Genomic DNA, 10,001 nt, shown 5'->3' with positions numbered 1-10,001 from the left:
ATAAAGACACATGCACACGTAAGTTTATTATAGCACTATTCACAATAGCAAAGACTTGGAATCAACCCAAATGTCCATCAGTGACAGGCTGGATTAAGAAAATGTGGCACATATACACCATGGAATACTATGCAGCCATAAAAAAGGATCAGTTTGTGTCCTTTGTAGAGACATGGATGCAGCTGGAAACCTTCATTCTCAGCAAACTATCGCAAGAAGAGAAAAGCAAACACCGCATGTTCTTACTCATAGGTGGGAATTGAACAATGAGATCACTTGGGCACAGGAAGGGGAACATCACACATCTGGTCCTATTATGTGGAGGGAGGAGGGGGGAAGGATAGCATTAGGGGATATACCTAATGTAAATGACGGGTTAATGGGTGCAGCACACCAACATGGCACTTGTATACATATGTAACAAACCTGCACGTTGTGCACATGTACCCTAGAGCTTAAAGTATAAAAAAAAAAGTACAAAAAAAAAGATGTGTCCTTGGTACTATCGGAGTACAGATCATGTGCGCCCTCTACTGGTGTGACTGTGTATGTGTGCGTGTTCGCTCAACTATATTACTAATTTGGTTTATCATATGATGATCAGGCTGTATGTTTAAGAATTTATATGTGATGATCAACATTAATCACAATGAATGGATGGATTTAAAATGATAATGACGATGATAATTTTGAATTTGAAGTAAGTGACATTGATGATGGAAGTTCTATTGGTTGTTTTTTTCAGGTACATAAAATATTTCCTATTTGCCATTAAAATGAACAGTTTCCACTTACATTATAATTCAAAAGTGCCTTCTTTGCCCAAGCTGGCATTGGAGTCTCCATCAACATCTTCCTCCTTTTCTCTTGTACCATGAAGCTCCTGGATCTTAAGCTCACTGACCTGACCACCAGTCACTTGGCCCTCATCCACATCATGATGCTGCTCACCATTGTGTTCTTGGTGTCTCGAGACGTTTTTAAGTCCCTTCATTTTCAAGATGGCTTTGAGTGTAAGATGCATTTTTAGCTGAGCAGGGTGATGCGGGGCCTCTCCATCGGCATCACCTGCCTCCTGAGTGTGCTCTGGGCTGTCACCATCAGCCCCAGCACCTCCCTGTTGGTGAGGTTTAAACATAAATTCACAAATCACATTTCACACGTTCTTGTCTTCTTATGGTCCTTCAGTTTGTCCTGCAGTAATTACATGATCTTCTACACTGTGGTTTCTTCCAATATGACTCACACCAGTTTTCTGATGCTCAATAAATACTGCCTCATTTCCTCAAGGAAGTCCATCATCAGCAACCTTGTTTTTCTTACTCTCTCATTATCCAGAGATGTGTCCTTTGTGGAAATTATGCTGTTCTCAAGTGAATACATGGTGACTGTCTTATGCAAACATCAGAGGCAATCCCAGCACCTTCACAGCACCAGACTCTCCCCAAGAGTTTCTCCAGAAAAAAAGGGCCACCAAGACAGTCTTGCTGTTGGTGAGTTTCTTTGTGGTCATGTACTGGATGGATTTGAGTCTCTCATCCTACTTGATCCTGATATCAACGTATGACCCAGTCATCCTGGGTGTCCAGAGGCTTGTGATCAGTGCCTATGCCACTGTGAGCCCTGTGGTGCTAATAAGGTCTGAAAAAAAGATAATTGATATTCTGCAAATGATGTGACAGAAGTATTGTATATTTTTTCTATGAAAATACTTATCTGAAAAGGAGATTCTAACATCAGTTAAATTATTCAAGTATCAGAGGATTTGATATTTTATTTCATTGCAAACACCGTTATTTTATGTAAATCATTTGGAAACTGATGCTGCCAAAGGCTTGATGGATCCTTTAGTTCATTGTCCACTGTGATTTCATAGCTCAATATGTTTGCAGATTTTTGCATTTCATTTTGATTTCTTGAACTTCATTTTAATTTTTTTCTTTTTGAAGCATATTCTTAATTACCTCATATTGGTAATAAGATTTCTAATTTTTTTTACTTTTGAAAATCATTTAGTGCATCCTTACTTATTCAAAATATGTTAGTGAAGTATCTAATTATTGGTTGAACAGTAACTTCTCTCAGCACTCTTACTTATTTCTGTTTTCTGGCTGAACACAGGCTCTGGAGAGTTTGCTCTCACCTTCATTGGTTCTCTCTTCTCTCTCATGGCTTTAAAGATTTTTTTCTTTTCTTTGGTGTTATGCAGTTTGACTTTTATTTCTGTTGAGTATTTTTCGTTTGTGCTCACTTAATCACAATACGCTTCTGCATTCAAGGGTTCCTATCTGATATTCAGTTTCAGAAATTTATAAATATTTGTTATTAGTGTGATTTGTTACTTGTATGTAAGCTAGTGAAACCAATGTATTTGATTTCATCTCATTTTATTCTTTGTACATGTATAATCACATTTGTATTGTGATCATTTTGTTTTTCTGTAGTTTTTTATTTATTCATTTCAGTATTCTAATTCGTTAACCCTGTTGTTATTAACATGGTCTAATTTAATACTTAAACCATACATTGTATATTAAGTTTATTTAAGTTTCAGTTGTTCAATTTCTATTTGAGTCTTTGTAAAACATGCCTGCTCAGTGTGTGTGTGTGTGTGCATGCACGTGTGTGTGTATTTGAGACAGAATCTGTCACCCAGGCTTGAGTTCAGTGGTGGTCATAGCTCACTGTAACCTCAAATTCCTGGTCTCAAGAGACACTCTCACCTCCACCTCCCCAGTAGCTGACACTACAATCACATGCCACTGTGCCTGGATTATTTTTCATATCTATTTATTGTAGAGACAGCTTTTGCTTTGCTGCCCAGGCTGGTCTCAAACTCCCAGCCTCAAGTGATCCTCCTGCCTTGGCCCCCGCAAAGTGCTGGGAGTACAGGCATGAGCCACTGCCCCCTGTGCCCGCTTTATAACTTCATGCGTTTTCAAAATTATTTTGATATTCTCTTTCCCCATTTGTGTTACTTAATTATTTTAAATATATTTTCAATCTGTGAAATTTATATGATGTATAATTTCTTCTTTACCTTTTTTTGGGTAACTTATTTTGTGTGCTTCATTACTTACAATTTGGTTCTTACATTATGGAGATCTCACATTTGAGATGGCACTGGTTAGTAATTTTCTCTGTTTATTCCAAGGGACAGAGTGGATGATCCTCATAGGCTTGAGGTCTTTGTAATCAGCCCTGCAATCAGAGCTGTACCTGCAGGCAGCTCTAACTTCTTGCTGTCGTGCCTCCTATGAATTTGCCTCTTGATTCACTTCTGGTCCTGGGAAGTTCCCATATTTTTCTACCAGCTCGCAGTTTTAGAATTCTTATAAATTTTAAAGATTTTTAATTTACTACATTAAATGACCTTTGAGAATATGTTATTCTGTGCTAAAACATCAAATGTCCACATGCATATATGAGTAAAAAAATGTTACAAAAATATTTTGTGTAGAACAGTGCCCCATGAGAAATTGCAATTTTTCTCATTTGAAACATCTCAATGCCCATGTATTATACACTAACATTATCTATGAAGTGTAAATATTTTCTTAATACTTGGAAGAATTTTTATGTTTTGGACAAATATCTGAAGTGACCATGCTCCACTTTAATGCATAACTCCTGTACGTGGGCAGAATTGCTGTTTTTCTCTAAAATTAAGAATTTTAATTAGTAGAGTTAAATATATAAATTCAGGTCTTTTGGTTTCAGTCACAAAGCTTCCTCTTTAGCATTTCTCTGGTGCTGTAAAAGTAATCTCAGTTTGAATTTTCCATTTAATCTAGATGTCATTTAAAACAATTTTAGGGATAAAAGACTACCCATTGGGTACAGTGTACACTGCTCAGGTGACGGGTGCACCAACATCTCAGAAATCACCACTAGAAAACTTATCCCTGTAACCAGACACTACCTGTTTTCCAAAGATCTATTGAAATAAAAAATTCACATAAAATTTAAAAATAGGGAATGGGCGCGGTGGCTCATGCCTATAATCCCAGCACTTTGGGAGGCTGAGGCGGGTGGATCACAAGGTCAGGAGATCGAGACCATGTGGCTAACACGGTGAAACCCCATCTCCACTAAAAATACAAAAAATTCTCTGGGCGTGGTGGTGGGCGTCTAGTCCCAGCTACTCTGGAGGCTGAGGCAGGAGAATGGCATGAACCCACGAAGCGGAGCTTGCAGTGATCCGAGATTGCACCACTGCACTCCAGCCTGGGTGACAGAGTGAGACTTCATCTCAAAACCATAATAATAATAAGTAAAAAATAATAAAACAATCTGAAAGGAAATTTGCATGTGGCTACACATTACTTGTTGGCTACACTTTAACTTTTATTGTCATTTTATAGTTATCAAGAAATACTGCTTATAGGATTGGTGACTTTGTGAAGTTAAAGACACTAATTTAGGTTTAAAACCTTGCAATATTAAATGATTTTCTTGGTATTGGAAAATTATGTCCATCCTCTTTTTAGTGCTCAAAAATGCTGATCCTTTTTCCACTGAATTAACTATCTAATAAAGTTTCAAACTTGCTAATACTTAACACTCTTTATTTTTTCTATACCAGACAGTTGATTTCCATGTTCATTTTAATATCAATTAATGTCATGGTAAATGTATCAGTTTTTCATTTAATTACTCTCTGTGTACACATTAAACTCTTTGGTATTAAATCTATGTGTAAATGGCTTGAAATTGCACCTAATGCATCATTAATTATATCTAAGCATTAATCACTCTGCTTAATCCAATTTTCATTTCTTTCTACTGTTTTGCATTTACTGTGTCATTTAGTGTTTATCGAAATTTATAATTCCTTTCCTTCAAACATATTTCCAATATATGAAGTTTATGTGATATACAAATAATATTTAGGAGGTAGTTTCAGTTTGTCATTTAGGCAAAATCAAGTTTAATGACACAGATTTCTAATTAACTTTATTCTTTGTTACCTATTTATAATATTTAAATTTATGAGGTCATAATTATATGTATACATATACATATCAATGATGACTGTAATTAAACAATTTAACATATGCATGAACTCATGTAGTTTCCTTTTGGTGTCAAAGTACCTAAAGTTTACCCTGTTAAAAAATTACCAATATATCATATAAAAATAGTAACTATAACCTTTAAACTGTACTTTAGTCCTCCAGATTCATTTATTTTATAAACTGAAATGTTGACTTGTGTTTGTTCTCCCCCCAGTCATCATTCTATCCTGTCTCTATGTATTTAGTCTTTTTAAAGATTTCATACATAACACAAACTATGCAGTATTTTTCTCTCTCTCTCAGCTATTTCACTTGGCTTAATATCCTCCAGGTTCATTTATGGTATCACAAATGGCAGTATCTTCTCCTTTTTAAAAGCTGAAAAGTATTATATTATATAATATATTATACACACACACAAACACCTCCCCCACAACTTTTTTCTCCACTTGTCCATCAATGTACAGTAACTTGGTTCCATAACTTGGCTGTTGGGAATGATGCTGTGGTGGGGCACAGGGAAGAGGGGAGTGCAGATATCTCTACAACATGCTGATTTCATTTCCTGTTGATATATAATTTACAAGACGGATTACTAAGCCATATGGTAGTTCTAGTTTTAGATTTTCAGGAATCTTCATACTGTTTTCCATATGGCTGTACTAGCTTACATTTTAACCAGCAGTGTACAAAGGTTCCCTTCTCTCCACACCATCACCAACACTTGTTATCTCTTGTCCTTTTTATGACAGCCATCCTAACAGATGGGAGGTGATAGCCCATTGTTATTTAACCAAAAACTGTAAAACTCCTAGAATAATACATAGGGCAAAAGCTCCTTGACATTGGTTCAGATAATAATTTATTAAATATGACATTAAAAGCACAAGCAACAAAAACCAAAAATACAAATAGGAGTACATCTAACCCTAAAGCTTCTGCACAGGAGAAATCAATCAATGAAATTAAAAAAGCTGCTTATGAACTCGGAGAAAATATTTGCTAACAATATATCCCATAAGGGGTTAATATAAGAATACATAATAAACCCACACAATTGGACAGAAAAAAAGAGAGACAACTCACCAAAATCTAATAACCTGATTTAAAAACAAGCAAAGACTGAATAGACATTTATCTTTTAAAAAAGATATAAAAATGGCTAACAAGTGCTCAACATCAGTAATCATCAGGAAAATGCAAACCAAAGTCCTCATTTACTTTAGATTTTATACTTTTTTCGCATAATAAACATGAATGTGTACAGCAGATACAGTAATCTCCATCCTACAACAGAGGACCCTGAGACTGGTGACTCGGGGATGCATCTGCATGGAGCCGGCCTGGGGTTGGGGGGGTGGTGCTGAAGAGGACAGCAGATGACGTAGAACCAGGGACAGCGACTTACCTGGGACCCTTCAGCAGAGGAGCCTCGGTCGGTCCCCAAAGCTCACTCAGCAGCACCCTCTGGGGACCTGCTCCCTGCAGGTTTGGTCAGCACCATGGACAGAGGACAGGAGGGCGAGGCTGAGTCAGAGAAAAACAGAGGGAGGACAGCGAGGTGCTCTAATCCAGGGCTGCTGGCTGACAACCCTAAGAACCCCCTGAGGCTACGGATGAGGTAAAGGACCAAGCTGGCCACATGTGAGGCCCTCAGTCAACCTCATTGCCTCTGGTGCCACCCCAGCAGTGCACAGTAGTGCAAGTGGACAAGGCAGGCACGTGGATGGATCTGGGGAGTCTTGCTCAGGAACTCTGACAGGACAAGGCTAAAAGAAGGGCCACTGTGGCTGGAGAGAGGGTCACAGCCTCTGGTTCAGACACGATGGAGAAATGAGCAAAAGGGAAGGGGTGGTGGCTGATATGCAGGAGAGTCCAGTGAACCCTGGATGGTCAGAGTCTATTAGACAGGATGGGCTCCAAGTGCATCCTCAGTGTACTGGGCACTTCTCAGGCTTCCGGGAACTGAGCCTGGTGATGTGGTCACTTTTTGGGAGACTGCTGTCAGGGCCCAGCCATACACCCCTGGGCAGCACTGTCCCATCTCAGGACTGGACTTCCTCAGCTCACATAGGGGATGATGCCTGCAGCCCAGGAGGGGCAGCCCCAAGGTGCAGCCTGAGCCCCCATGGATCCTCAGCAGCCCCTGCCTGGCCCTGCGCTTGCTCTGCTCTCTTGCCCCAGCCCCTCCTGAGTGTCAGCCATCACGAAGGCCCTGTCTGTTCTTTCTTCCCTTTGCAGCCTCCTGGGCTAAGACCTGGGTCAAATGGGGATGGGGTTGGTTCTTCCCTGAGACCTGCTCAGGAAAGGGGACGGCCCCCAGGCTTCTTTGGACTATTTGTGGATATTTTGTTTAGCTTTGAAAGTTAAATGTGCATCATCTTGTTGGCCATGCAGTCATGCAGGCATCAGTGCCCTAGCTGTCCTGTGAGTCCTCATGCAGAGCAGTGCCATCATGGACAGCCCTTGTGAATAAGTGAGTGTACCCTGAAGCTGACTTCCATCTGTGTCCTGCACTCTCATCCAGCATTCTCTATGGAAATAGTTGTCATTTCCTCAGTGATAGTGTGTCTTATAGTGATGGTTGTAATGGTGAATGGCTAGTGTCATTTTGTTTAATTTTGTTTTGTTTTTTCATGGTGGATAAGATGAAATTTTAGTTGTTTCAGCACCAATCCAACTTAAAAGCATCTTGGACTTTATTTTCCCTTCAAAACTAAAAGATCAAGGCATGTATTAGACCCAAGCATATTTGCTGCCTCAACTCCTCTGACATCCATATTAGGAAAAGGCCTGCCACCAAAGCAGGAAGCTGCACACTCCTAACCCTTCTCCCATGGAGTGGGGTCCCTTGACACCATGAAGTGTTATTGCAAGGTGCTTCTATGCTTTTCCAGCCTGGAAATGGAGGGTGAACGGCCCTCGCTCCTGCTATGAGAAGAAAACCAACCTCATTTTCTCAGTGCCCCAGAGATCTAGGACAGGATTTCTAAACTGGAATCATCCTTAATCAGCTTGAAGATCCTCCAAGAAGCATTTGACTGGTGCTGCCATCTGTGTCCTCAAAGTAATGCTGGTGGCAGCGTCCTGTGTACACACGAAGAGCTAATACCCAAACTAAAATACTGGGTAACTGGCTCTGAAGTGCTTCCCAATCAGCAAGCCCATAGGAAAATGTTTGATTTTTATGTTGTGTTGGATTTTGCTTTGCTTGGCGTATCTAAAGGTGCCTTTTCTTTTTCTTTCTTTCCTTCTTTCCTTCTTTCTTTCTTTCTTTCTTTCTTTTTCTTTCTTTCTTTCTTTCTTTCTTTCTTTCTTTCTTTCTTTCTTTCTTTCTTTTTCTTTCTTTCTTTCTTCTTTCTTTATTTCTCTCCTTTTCTTTCTTTCTTTTTCTTTTCTTTTTTCTTTTTTTTCTTTTTTCCTTTTTTTTGCTTTCTGCTTTGTTTTGTAGGACTTGTTCTAAACGTGGAAAACAAGTCCAGAAGACTCTCCCTCTGACTGTTACCTTTGCCCCAAGCGACCCCAAACTTCTGTGCTCACATTTTATTAAAGCAGGTGTGCCCTGGAATCTCCAGGACTGTTTTGAGGCATTTGAAGCAGAATATAGAGTGGTCTCATCTCCTTCCTTAATCTTCCTGGTGGTTGGGATATTCCACTTGTATACTAGATGCTTTTACTTACTGATGTGCTCTGCAGTTTTTAAATGTGAATTTGTGTGCAAACGTGCAGATTCAATGATCTTGTTACAGATTGAATAAATCTTTATTTTGAAAAAAATTGAAAACTGCTAAATTTCTTGAGACAAAGGAAAATGAAAATACCACATATCAAAACATTTTGAGATACAGTGAAAGCAATTGTAAGAGAAAAGTTTATAACAATAAACACCTTCATGAAAAAGAAGAGATATTTCAAATAAATAACCTAATATTACATCTCAAAGAACCAGCAAAATAAGAAGAAACAAATGTCAAAAAGTAGTAGAAGCGAAGGAATAACAAAAATCAAAGTAAAAATAAATAAAATAGAGAATTAAAAATATAAAATATGAATGATGAAGTTGGTTTCTTGAAATAATAAAATCAACACTTCCTAGTAGACTTAGACAGTAACAGAGAATAGTCAAATAAATAAAAGTAGAAATAAAAAGGGAGAAATCACAACTGCTACCACAGACATACAAAGGATCACAAGAGACTATTAAGATCAACTGTACATCAATAAAATGAAAAACTGGGAAAAAAAAAGATAAATCTGTGGAAACATGCAACCTACCAAGATTAAATCATGAAAAAATAGCAAACCTAAAAAGACAAATAATTTGTAACAAGATCAAACTGGAAATAAAGACTCCCCTCTCAAAGAAAAGCACAGGGACTAATGGCTTTACTGTTAACGTCTGAAAACATTTAAAGAAGAATTAATACCAATACTTCTTACATCTTTACAAAATATGAAAGAAGAGGAAATTACTGCAAACTCATTCTACAAGGCCAGTATTACCAAGATACCAAAATCACAACAGAAAGTAAAAGTACGGACCAATACCTCTCATGAACACAGATGCAAAAATATTTGAAAAAACACCAGGAATTTGAACTCAACAACATTTTATTATTATTATTATACTTTAAGTTCTAGGGTACATGTGCACAACGTGCAGGCTTGTTACATACGTATATATGTGCCACATTGGTGTGCTGCACCCATTAACTCATCATTTACATTAGGTATCTCTCCCAGTGCTATCACTCCCACCTTCCCCCTCCCCACAATAGGCCTCGGTGTGTGATGTTCCCCTTCCTGTGTCCAAGTGATCTTGTTGTTCAATTCCCACCTGCGAGTGAGAATATGCAGTGTTTGGATTTCTCTTCATGCAATAGTTTGCTGAGAATGATGGTTTCAGCTGAATCCCTGTCCCTACAAAGGACACGAACTCCTCCCTTTTTATGGCTGCATAGTATTCCATGGTGTATATGTGCC

At 38.5% G+C, this 10,001-nt stretch overlaps 1 pseudogene; it reads right to left on the bottom strand.

Moving 5' to 3' along the window:
• The window catches only part of LOC105521084, a 40,253-nt pseudogene that overhangs the window by 21,564 nt on the left and 8,688 nt on the right, over positions 1 to 10,001 (bottom strand).

The sequence above is a fragment of the Colobus angolensis genome, unplaced genomic scaffold, assembly GCF_000951035.1.
Source record: "Colobus angolensis palliatus isolate OR3802 unplaced genomic scaffold, Cang.pa_1.0 Scaffold395, whole genome shotgun sequence".
Lineage (NCBI taxonomy): Eukaryota > Metazoa > Chordata > Mammalia > Primates > Cercopithecidae > Colobus > Colobus angolensis.
This window is presented reverse-complemented; position numbering and strand designations above follow the sequence as displayed.